Below are 13,338 nucleotides of genomic sequence, written 5' to 3' on the forward strand. Positions count from 1 at the left end.
CTTTCCTTAGAAATAAAACTATTTTTCAACTATTTGCCCCTATTATATCTGTATTTAATCAAAGCTAATTGGTCATGTTCACTCTCAAGCAAGTTTTTTTTCTTTCGTGTATTTTCCTGATTAAGTTTATCTTTTTTCTTCCTTCCGTCTAATCCTTCCTTTATAAATATAGAATAAGATAGACTTAGATAAAACATTCCTTCCATTTCTCCACCTTCTTCGCCATACAAATAACGCTAAAATTTTCCATATCTCATCAAATCACACTCAAGGTGTCAGATCCAAGTTTCCAGACTGTTAGCGAAGTCGTGTGCCCTGGACTGAAAACTGCATGACTCAGCAGGCATGTCACGCGCGAGGCAGCCAGTCTCTGGACACATGTGGACGTTCGTCGTCTCGATTTTTGTTGACCTTGATGGAAACAGTGACTCTGTGATGTCAGTGGGGTCGTTCCGTCATTATGTCGGGTTTCATGCGACAGTTACTAATAGGGTGCGTTTGTGTGTATGAGCGTCACCACGTTTGTATGTGTCCATGTGTGTGTTTTTATTTCAAGTAGCATTTGTGGTTAATCATGGAAATATAAAGACAATGAAACTTTGCCGTATAGATAATGAGTCATTGCGTGCAATTATTCACGTTCTAACATAAGTAGGGAAAAAGACTCCATTTCGACTCAACCTCAACACCCGACCCCCAATTCAGCTCACAGGCGATAAACCCCATAAACTTGCCTTTATCTTAACGTCACATACGTTGACCATTAACGACTCCACGGGAAAACCATTAAATATTTCACTCTAGTTCAGAAAAGAACCCCAAAATGGCTCATGAAGAACTCTTCGGATAGGAGAACCGTGGTTTTGCTCGACCCATTGAAAATACCCAACCCCATTTTGGCTCAAGATATACTCTACGGATGAAAAAAAAAACACCATTTCACATAAATATGCATATGAGTGAAAAAATTCTAAGTCCCTTAATCTAACCTAACCCAGCCTAATCTAACCCACTCATTCTAATCTTTTTCCAGATCAATCTGGTTGGGGTCTTGGAATTTATTCCATTTATATAAAAAAGCCAGGCCTCCCTTTTTATTTTTTAAACAATATTTTCGCTGTTTTACCATAGCTCGTTGGTAAATAGATTTTGCTGTTGCAGACTGACTGGATTTATAATGCCTGTAACATTTCCTGGTAATTTTCCTCAAATTACCACAGGTTTTATCCCACCAAGGGATAGCAGGTCTGTGATTTCCCTTTGGTCTTACGTATTGAGTTTTCAGCACTATTCAATATTTCGGAGGCAAACTACTCATAAGACTTAATGTGGCATTTGAAGGATTCAAATTCCTGGGATATGTTAATGCCTTCTTGAAATTTTACCCAATCTGCTTCCTTTTCCTTCCATTTGATAGGCTAATTCGAGGGAGCATTTCTCACAAACTTAAGATGAATGGGAAAGTGATCACTGTCATGTAGAAACTCTTCTACAGACCAATTAAAATCTTGATAGAGAGAATAAGAGCAAATGCTCAGGTCTATAGCAGATGAACCACCTGTGTAATTATGGTATGTTATAGTACCATCATTAAAAAGTGTACAGAAGCTTGCTTTTATCTTAACCTCACGTACGTTGACCATTAACGACTCCACAGGAAAACCACCAAATATTTCACTCTAGTTCAGAAAAGAACCCCAAAATGGCTCATGAAGAACTCTTCGGATAGGAGAACTGTGGTTTTGCTCAACCCATTGAAAATACCCAACCCCATTTTGGCTCCAGACATACTATATGGATGAAAAAACCACCATTTCACATAAATAAGAATATGAGTGAAAAAATTATAAGTCCCCCAACCTAACCTAACCCAACCTAACCTAACCCAACCTAACCTAACACACTCATTAAAATCTGAACGAGTCCTTAGTCCTTTACGGTTCTATTGTAAAATATCCAGATTGAATATTTAGTGCTAGGATCTACCAAGGGATAAAAAGAAAATAGTAGTAGAAGTCCACTCTCCTCCATATCAAAAATCTAATAAAAACATAATCATAAGCCACATATCTCAAGTCAATCTAAAAAAACTCTTATAAAGTCCCAAACGGAAAATAATAATAAAAAAAAACAAGTGTGGATCAATATAGAATTTCCCTTGGTAGATCTTAGCACTAAAAATTAAATCTTGACATTTTACAATGGAACTGTAAAGGACTAAGGACTCGTTCAGAAATTCTAAATGTATTACCGAGTGAACATAACCCAGGGTTTTATGTATGCAACTTACCAAGTAGTTACATAGCTATAGTTTCTAAAACCGTTGGCAGCTAGAATGTTTGAAATTCGCAGAAGAGCTAGTTTGTTTTGGCCAGGTGATACCCCCCCGCCCACTATCGAGGAGTGAGGAACCAACACCGTAGGAAAATCAGTTGTTTCTGCCGGCTGGTACTGTCAACACGGTTTCAGTAGCAGTGGAATTTTTGGAATTCTTTGCCGTTGCTCTTTGTTGGAGTTATTTGGTGAGGTACTCTGAATATTGGAAGTTTTGTTTTCGGTGATAGCTATTCAGGAATTGATAATAGATTTAAATAGTTTTGCACCGAAATTCACTAGTTTTGAATTGGTCTACATAATGTCAGACACTAGTTCATCTGGGATTAGATATTGTAGTAAAGGCTGCAATGCTAGGATCGCTAAAGTGGGTAATGATCCACATTCAATTTCCACAGGTTGTAGGGGACAGACTTGTATACCAGATCAAACTTGTGGGGAGTGTATTAATTGGGATCAAAGAACTTGGAAGATCTTGACTAGTTACACGAACAAGTTAGAGAGAGATAAAAAGAGAAAAGCGGCTTCTAGAGCTAAAGCAAAAAAACTTAATCAGTCAGGAATTGTCTAATGATAATTTGTCTCTTTCTGAACCTTCCCCTCCACCTGTCATTCCCAGTCCTAATCTTGGCTCTCTCACACCTGTACCCGATGCTGTGACCAATTTAGAGGCAAGAGTCGATCAGAAATTTTCGATCATGCTCCAAGCAATGGAGAAATTAGGAGCGTCCATGAAAACCCTAATGGACAAGGTAAGTGGTGAAGTGAGTACAAGTGTAAGTGAGGTGGAGGATGTGGCTGTTCGGCCCATTGATTCTCCTAGGCAAAGGTCCCTGTCAAACTCCCCAGAACCTGGGAGGAGGCATACTGGTAGCCCAAGGGAGGTTAGTGGGGTCTGCCCACGAGGAGTCGCCCCCTCAGGCGATTCTGTTGACAAATCCCAGATTGCAACAGAGCGCCATAGGAAAGGTGTCTCTAAAGGAGTACCGCTGTCGTCTAGTGCTTCGAGCTCCGGGGAGTCCTCTCCCAGGCGCCAGTGGCGATTCCATGACGAGTCCCATCCATTGAAAAGGAGGGCTCGTAAGTTGACTGTAAAAAGGCTAGCCCTTTATGTAAGGAACAGCCTTCGTGTAGTTTTTGGGACTCTCCAGAGAGATTCTCTCAGGATACAGCAGGAGTGGGACGTCGTAGTGAGAGGATCACATCCTCTAAGTCGAAGTCGTCGTTGAGAAAGTCTTCCTCTAGCAGACATTCAGAGGTGAAGAGTACGGGGAAGAGTAGACTTTCGGAGATGTCTTCAGCACCAGTCCGCACATGTAATACTGAAGGACAGGTAAGACCGCCATCAGTCCCTCCTGTAATTCCCGAGACTCCTGGGAGACATCTTCAGTGTTCGAAGCATGAGCACCCACTGACTCCCGAGTGCCCATTGGCGCCACAGTTTGCCCGCTCACCAGAGCAGCCTTTGGCGCCCGGAACTTCCACGGAGACGCTAGAACAACCTTTGGCTCCCGAGCGTCCATTGGTGCCCAGGAATACAGTTGCAACCGAGCGTCCACTAGCTCCCGAACGCCCACTAGCGCCTGGGAATCCACGAGCACCCGAGCGTCCAAGAGCGCCTGAACGCCCACTAGCGCCCAAGCATCCGCCAGCACCCAAGCGCCCACTAGCGCACGAGCGCCCAAGCGTCCGCTAGTGCCCAAGCGCCCACTAGCGCCCGAGCATCCACAGGTATATATTCAACCAAGTGCACAGAGGGACCAGTCTGAAGCGCCCGGATAGCCAATGTCATCAATTTCAGCTTCGGGCCTACCGACAGGACTTCAGGTGATGGCTGCCCCCCCCCCCCCCCCCCCCCCCGATCATTCTCTGTCAGACATCCAGAATAAGTTAGACAGCATTTTGGGCTTTATTCAATCTGCGGCACCCGCTATCCAACCTGTCGAGACCTTATCACCTATTTCTTCAGCCGAAGAAGAAGAGAAGTCAAAAGTCAAAGTCAGAAACCTTTATTCCATTATAAAATGGTTATTCTGCTACATAACAATATAAATTATTTACATAAAATTCACAATAATTGGATTGTAAAAGTCAAGTCAAATTTAAGAAGTATTGCTTAAGTTTCCTTTTGAATAAATCAGAACTAACATCTATAGATTTTCTTATTTCCAGAGGTAGTTTATTCCAGCAAGCTGGGCCCCTTATTGCCAACGAGCGTGAACCCAAATCCGTTCGATAGCTGTCTACATATAGATTTTCATTCTGCCTTGTTAATGCATTCCTACAATTACCAACTGTAGGAAATGTGTATAGCCAGTTGGGATATTCTTTTCTCAAACTTTTAAAAACAAAAACACAAACATCGTACATACACTTTTCTTTTAATTTTATCCACTTTAATTGCTGGAGGGTTGGGGTGATGTGATCGTGTTTTTTCACCCCAATAACGGCTACTCTACCTGCAAAGTTTTGGATTTTTTGAGCTTTTTCCATGTGCATATCATTAGTTATCCCCCATATCTTAATACAGTAGTTTATTACACTCAGGACCAGACTTTCCACAATCAAAGCTCAAGTAGTATCATCAAAGTAATTTTTTACTCTACTTAGATACATTAGATTGCCACTAACTTTTCTACTCAGCTCGTCAATGTGAGTACTGAATGTCTTATATCTGTCCATGTGTAGACCTAGATTTTTCACATGTTGACTTATCTTTACTTCATCCCCATCGCATTTTATTACAATGTCATCTGAAATTTTCCTAATATACTGTGAGCTACCCACAAATATGCACTGTTTTTTTGGTGGCATTTAATAATAGCCCTTTTCTTAGAAAATATTTCTTAATTTTGAGCAATATTAGTTCAGCCCTTTTAATCAAGGCATCTAGATTTTCTATTTGATCAGCCAAAAGAACTTGGGTGTCATCAGCATATTGAATTAGCAGGCAGTTTTTTATGTATTTAATCATATCATTAATGTAGATTAAAAACAGAATTGGGCTTAGGACAGATCCCTGTGGAACCCCAAATTCAACCTTTTCAATACAAGAATTTACGTCTCCTAATCTAATTACCTGACTCCTATCTCCCAAGTAATCCTGAAACCAGAAAGTATCAATGTGATGTTCCTTAGATTTACACAATTCATCACGGTTGACACTATCGAATGCCTTTGATAGGTCGCATAAAATTAATATGGAAACTTTTTTTCCATCAATATTTTTATAAATTTCATCTGTTACTTTCATCAAAGCTGTTTCTGTTGATAAACCTTTACGGAATCCATGTTGAGTGTTAGAAACCAAATTATTTTTTTCTTGATGTTCCATTAACTGATTACACACAATCTTTTCCATTACTTTCGATAACACCGGAAGGACAGAAACAGGTCTATAATTACCAGGGTCGTCCTTGTCTCCTTCCTTGTGAAGAGGGTTTACGAGGGTTTGTTTCCAAATAGAAGGGTATTTCCCAGTTACAATCGATGTATATATGATAACCGTGATATAATATGCAATAACTATAAGGGAATCTTTTAGAAAGCTGGTAGGAATACCATCCGTCCCATAAGCATTACTATTATTCAAGCTCTTAACTGTTAATATTATTGTTTTTATTGTAACTGGTTGAGGTCTAAACAATCTTATATTATTACCAAGATTAGTTTGAGTGGTATTGGTTAAATTGATCTGCTCTAGCTTTTGGGTTGTTGTATTCAATCTTTTTATTTGTTTTAGTAGATACAATATTATTCATAATTTTCCATGTTTCTTTACGAGATTTACTTTTCTTGATCTTGTCTTTGTTATAATAAGCTTTGGCAGTACGCATCTTAGAATCGATGAGTTTTTTCATTTCCTTATACTCATTGTTCAGATTTTCATAATGTCTATTTTGTTTAAGCCTTCTCTCACTGCCTACAAAGCCTTGCTTTTTTACTTTGTAGACAATTTTTCAGATTCATTCCCGCCAGTAACCCCCACATATCCAGTGTCTTCTTACATGACGGACAACCAGGAAGACTCCAGGAAATTACCGAAGCTAGTACTGTCCTTTTTGGCTCGAAAAGCGTTAAAGGAAATTAACCTTTGGCTTGAGGATAAGAGGGATCAAGGTAAGGTCAACTTCTACTTCCCTCCTTCTCGTCTTTCAACTAGGAGACACTTGTGTTACGAAACCGGAGAAGCTCTCTCTTTGGGTGTGTCTGCCTCCGCCCAGGGAGACTTCTCTGCGCTTATTGACTCGGCCAGAAGATCGGCTTTCAACTCCGCCTAGATAATGTTTACAGCGTCAGAATTAGTCCGTCTCATTAAGAATATCTTTAAGGTATTCGAAGTTTTTAGTTTCCTTGACTGGACAGTAAGAGCCTTGGGATGTAAACTGAAGAGCTATTCAATGTTGAGTGAGGAAGCTTTTACAGACATTATGGGAGCGATCTCCTGTTTAGATAAGGGGATTAGAGACGGTTCCGCGGAACTAGCCTCTCTCTTCAGAGAGAACTATGGTGTTCTTTTACATCCAAGGGAGTATCTCGTACCCAAAAGTCTGCCTTGTTATATTCACCCTTGGATAAGAAGCACCTGTTTCCAGAAGAGACAGTAGTGCTAGTTGCTTCCGAATTGCAGAAGAAAGCAACACAGGATCTTCTCTCGCATTCCACTAAACGGACTAGAGAAAATATCCCTAGTGTACACCCCTCGCCAGCCAGCCAAGGACAACCCTTTCGGGGCAGGGGATTCGATAGATATTTCCCAAGATCAAGGGGCAGAGCAGGTTTCACCTATAAATCTATTAAAAAATCCTCAACCAACCCCTCGACCAAGAAGTAGTGTATCAGTCCTTCGTGCGCCAGTAGGAGTGAGGCTCCATCAGTTTTGGGAAGAATGGGAAGCAAGAGGGGCGAAACCTTGGATCGTAAAGGTTCTAAGAGAAGGATACGATATTCCATTCAAGAGAAAGCCACCGTTATCAGGCTCTCCGATAGCTTTGACAGCTTACTCAGAAAATTCAAAGAAGATCATTGTCCTTTCTGAAGAGGTTTCGTCTCTCTTGCAAAAGAAAGCAATAGAGTTAGTAGAGGGGACACTAACACCAGGGTTTTACAATCGTCTGTTCGTTGTCCCCAAGTCATCAGGGGGATGGAGACCCCTATTGGACGTAAACACTCTGAACCTTAATGTGCAAAAGACAAAGTTCAAGATAGAGACGAATCAGTCTGTCCTTTCATCAATCCATCAAGGGTATTGGATGATCTCCATCGATATGGAGGACACATATTTTCACATCCCAATACACCAAAACTCAAAGAGGTTTCTGCGTTTTGTCTTCAGGGACAAAATATACCAATTCAGAGCTCTGTGTTTCGAGCTTTCGACCACACCACAAGTGTTCACCTGAGTGCTAGCTCCCATTGCGAAATGGTTACATCTAGTCGGAAGAAGGATATCCCTTTACTTGGATGATTGGCTTCTCCGGTCACAAATAAAGGAAAGGTGCACGGAGGACCTTCAGAAAACCCTGACTTTAGCTCAGGATCTAGGACTGTTAATAAACAGACGAAAGTCGCAGTTACTCCCCAGTCAGGAATTAGTTTATTTGGGATGCTCTGCAAAGGAATGGATGAGTATTTTGGGCACTCTATCCTCAATAGAACAGTTCGTGACACTAGGGAGACTGCATATGAGGAACCTACAGTTCTTGCTCAGAGCAAATGGAACAGAAAGAAGTTTCCGGATTCTTTTGTGTTCCCTATCACACAGGAAATAAAAGAGGACCTACAATGGTGGAAGATAAGAGACAGACTTGCGGAAGGGAGATCCCTCCTCCCGCAGCCCAACCTAGTGTTCTTTTCAGACGCATCAGATCAAGGTTGGGGAGCAATTCTGGGGGAAAAAGAAGTATCAGGCGTTTGGAATGCAGAACAAAAACAATGACATATAAATAAAAAGGAACTGACCACCATCCACTGGGATAGCTGAAGTTCGCGGACGAAGTTTGCAACAAAGTAGTGGCAATACACTCGGACAGCACGACAGCGCTCTCCTACATAAAGAATCAAGGAGGGACACACTCGTTTTCTCTTAGCGAGACGGCAAGGAGTCTGCTGGTATGGGTGAATTGGAATCAAACCACATTAATTCCGAGGTTCATTCAAGGGAAACTCAATGTTCTTGCGGACGAATTGAGCCGCAGGAGGCAAGTACTTCACACGGAATGGATGATGAATCCAGTGGTATGCCTCAAATTGTGGAAACTATGGGGGAAACCTATGATGGATCTGTTTGCCACAGCAAGAAACCATTGTCTCCCCCTTTACTGTTCACCAGCCCCGGACCCGGAAGCATGGTCGACAGATGCGATGCTTTTGGCCTGGTCGAACAAAGACTTGTACGCTTTTCCTCCATTCAAGATGGTGAGAGAAGTCATCAACAAATTTGGAAGGCATTCGATGACTCTCATTGCTCCATTCTGGCCAGCGCAGGAATGGTTTCCAGATCTTTTAGATCGTCTAGAGGATTGGCCAAGGTTACTTCCTCAGAGAAAAGATCTACTCAGACATCCCCTCTTTAGGAGGTTCCATCAAGGACTATCCACTCTGTCTCTAACCGCTTACAGACTGTCCGACAACTCTTACAAGCAAAGGGGTTTTCAAGAGAAGCGGTGAGAGCTATTGCGCAGTGCAGAAGGGAATCTTCAAGTTAAGTCTATCAGGCAAAGTGGGCTGTGTTTAGAGCCTGGTGTAAAAAGCATAATGTTTCGTCTTTTAAATCAACTAGAACAGAAATAGCAGATTTTCTTTTATATTTGAGAACAGATAGAAATCTGTCTACTGCGACTATCAAAGGCTATAAGGCGATGTTGGGATCTGTTTTCAAGCACAGAGGATTGGAAGTGACTTAATGAGATCTTGCAGATCTCATTAAGTCCTTTGATATAGAAAAACCCAAAGGTTCAAAGATATTATCTTGGAACCTAGATGTAGTACTTAAGTGGTTGTCGGAAACTCCGTATAAGCCGTTGCAAAGAGCATCGTTGAGAGATTTGACAAGAAAGACCTTATTCCTAGTAGCCCTGGCTACAGCTAAAAGAGTGAGTGAAATAAATGCCATGGACAAGAGAATAGGCTTTGCACAAGGCGCAATAACCTTGGGGTTTTTGGCAAAAAATGAGATCCCGTCCAAACTGTGGTCTCGTTCGTTCAGTATCAAAAACCTCACGGACTTGGTAGGACTGGAAGAAGAAGAGAGGTTGCTCTGCCCGTTCAGAGCTCTGAAATGTTATTTACAAAGGACAGAGAAAGTTCGGGGCCCGTCCGATCGTTTATGATGTTCGGTAAGGAATCCGGTGCGCCCGATGTCTAAAAACGCCCTGGCGTTCTTCTTATGTAGCGTGATTGTAGATGCTCATTCACAAGTGAAAGAAACCGACCTTAATAAACTTAAAGTGAAAGCTCACGAGGTAAGAGCAGTGGCAACCTCTCTCTCATTTAAACACAATTTCTCGTTGGACTCGATTATTCAAGTAAACGTATTGGAAATGTAAATCGGTGTTCACCTCGCATTACTTGCGTGATATTGAAACAGCATATGAAAATTGCAGTAACCTGGGTCCGTATTTAGCAGCGGGCACAGCATTGGGTAAGGGTGTGTAGGAAGTCATACCTTCCTAGCCTACCTCTTCGCCTTGAACGAGGTTATTGAGTTTTTTAGGGGAGCCTGGAGGTACTATGGATGTGCCAGGAGTACCCTTCAGTCAAGTGTAGAGTTGGGTATAAATTTTATGGTTATTGTTGAGGTGATATATTTTTTTACTCTGGTAACATTTGGTTATTTGGTACTGTGCCCTGGGCAGGGGCATCCTTTAGTTGACCATGCTAGCCACGGACATTCCTTAGCTGCATGGGTCCCACTGTTTAGAGCACGAGCCATGGCTATACTGCCATGTCCCTATGAGTTAAGACGAGCGACTTCCAGAGGCAGTAATTAACTGTTCCCACCTCCTACAATGTGGGATTCAGCTATGTAACTACTTGGTAAGTTGCATATATAAAAATGACTTTTTTATGATAAAATAAGATTTTATGTATACTTACCAAGTAGTTACATGATCAAAGCCCGCCCTCCTCCCCTCACATGGACAATAGGGCATAAACAACTGATTTTCGGACGGTGTTGGTTCCTCACTCCCCTGATAGTGGGCAGGGGGTATCACCTGACCAAAACAAACTAGTGCTTGCACGAATTTCAAAATTTCTAGCTGCCGACGGTTTTAGAAACTATAGGTATGTAATTACTTGGTAAGTATACGTAAAATCTTATTTTATCATATAAAAGTCATGTTGTATGTCTTCAAGAAACTAAATTAGGGGGATTCAGTATACAATCCAGGTGTAAACTATAAAATCTATAAGATGAGCCCCATTGATGGGGATCGTGTCCATGGAGGTGTTGCAATAATTATTACTAAAGCATTGCAACATTTTATGGTTCCTCTGAACACCAGCTTCAAGCAATTGCTATCCGGGCTACTTTTGACTGTGGAATCACAATCTGCTCTCTTTACCTTCCCCTAAGATGTAGGTTCACTCTTGGGGACATTCAAGGTGTAATCTATCAACTTCCTCCTCCTTTTTTACTACTTGGTGATTTTAATTCTCACAATCCACTTTGGGATGGAGATTTTTTAGACACAGAGGGTAGGGTCATTGATTACATTGTTAATATTAATGATCTTACACTTTTTAATGATGGTACTATAACATACCATAATCTCTACACAGGTGGTTCATCTGCTATAGACTTGAGCATTTGCTCTTCTTTCTATCTAGATTTTAATTGGTCTGTAGAAGAGTTTCTACATGACAGTGATCACTTTCCCATTCTTCTTAAGTTTGTCAGAAATGCCCCCTCGAATTATCCTATCAACTGGAAGGAAAAGGAAGCAGATTGGGTAAAATCTCAAGAAGGTATTAATCTATCCCAGGAATTTGAATTCTTCAAATGGCATATAAAGGTTTATGAGTAGTTTGCCTTCGAAATATTGAATAGTGCTAAAAACTCAATACGTAAGACGAAAGGGAAACCACACAGACCTGCTGGTCCTTTGTGGGATAAAACCTGTGGTAATTTGATGAAAATTACCAGGAAATGTGATAGGCATTATCAATCCAGTCAGTCTGCAACAGGAAAATCTATTAACAACGAGCTATGGCAAAACAGCGAAAATATTTTTAAAAAGTAAAAAGGGAATCCTGGCATAAATTCCAAGACCCCAACCAGATTGATCTGGAAAAAGATTAGAATGAGTGGGTTAGGTAAGGTTAAGTTTTCACTCATTTTCATATTTATGTGAAATGGTGGTTTTTTCATCTGTACCGTATATCTTGAGCCAAAATGGGGTTGGGTATTTTCAATGGGTCAAAGGAAACCATGGTTCTCCTATCCGAAGAGTTCTTCATGAGCCATTTTGGGGTTCTTTTCTGAACTAGAGTGAAATATTTGATGGTTTTCCCGTGGAGTCGTTAATGGTCAACGTACGTGAGGTTAAGATAAAGGCAAGCTTATGGGGTTTATTGCCTGTGAGCCAAATTGGGGGTCCGGTGTTGAGGTCGAGTTGAAATGGGGTTTTTTCCCCTACTAACGCTAACATGAACGCAGTTATCATCCATTATAAACTAAGTTACAGAAAACAGCATTTTTATCCTTTATTTCTTTTTCTTCTTGCGGCTCCACATTTTCACCACGTCGTATATTGCTTCGCTTTTTAATCTTACGTAATTATTTACATGATGAAAATTAATAATCACACCAAAGACGAACATCGACTAAATTAAATGGCAGAAAAATAACCACGGAACTGTATTGATCACTTCGTTCTCAACTTTATTTCAAAGAGGCGATTTATCTTAAAACCCCATTTTCTTGCATGTTTATTTCTTTTGTTTATTTGGCTTTTACGTTGCATGCAACCAGTGGTTATTCCAACGGGACCAAGGGCTTTACGTGACTTCTTAACCATGTCGAGAGTGAACTTCTATCACCAGAAACACATCTCTAACCCCTCAGTGGAATGACCGAGAATCGAACTCGCGGCCACCGAGGTGGCAGGCCAAGACCATACCGATCACGGCACTGAGGCGCTTCCCTTCTCTTGCGATCGACCGATTAATTTGCATCGTACAAAGCAACAGCAACCATCGGCACCAATGAGGTCTTAATCCCCAGCAAAGTCTCGTGACGGGGTGAAATTGCTGCTATTTACTAAAAGGTGCTTTAACGTCTTCTTGGCTGTCAGAAATAAAGAAGTCTGAGTATATGAATGAGGTGAAAATTCCGGAGAAAATTTAGTGATTTATGTTCTCTTGATAGTGGCACTGATGGACGTTTCAATTAAATTGGGTGGCGATCTCTAGAGTGATGGTTCAATGACTTGTAAATAACCGAAATTGGGAACATATTGCCTTTTGATTTCTCTCTCTAATGGCCCCGTAAATAATGATGTACGTGACCGCGATATATATTAATACCTTGTTAATTCGTATCGCAGAAGTTTCTTTAAAAGATATTTGTAGCTTAATGCCTAATATATACATACACACACACACATATATATATATATATATATATATATATATATATATATATATATATTATATATATATATATATATCACATTACCGTGATGCATTATACATATATCGAACTACAAATGTCCTTTAATATCTAATTCGCATATACTTATATCTCATGTGGTGGCGGGGTGGTTTAGGGGCTTCACTGCAGTCCTAGAATTGAGAGGTCGATGGTTCGCGTCTGTCGATCGCCAATTCTATTATCGCTAATAAATTCCCCTCGGTTAAACATATATGAAAAATATAATTAATTCCGAGATAGAGCGAATTAGATATTAAAGGACATTTGTAGTTCGATATAATATATATATATATATATATATATATATATATATATATATATATATATATATATATATATATGTGTGT

Source organism: Macrobrachium nipponense, chromosome 14 (assembly GCF_015104395.2).
Source record: "Macrobrachium nipponense isolate FS-2020 chromosome 14, ASM1510439v2, whole genome shotgun sequence".
NCBI classification, from domain to species: Eukaryota; Metazoa; Arthropoda; class Malacostraca; order Decapoda; family Palaemonidae; genus Macrobrachium; species Macrobrachium nipponense.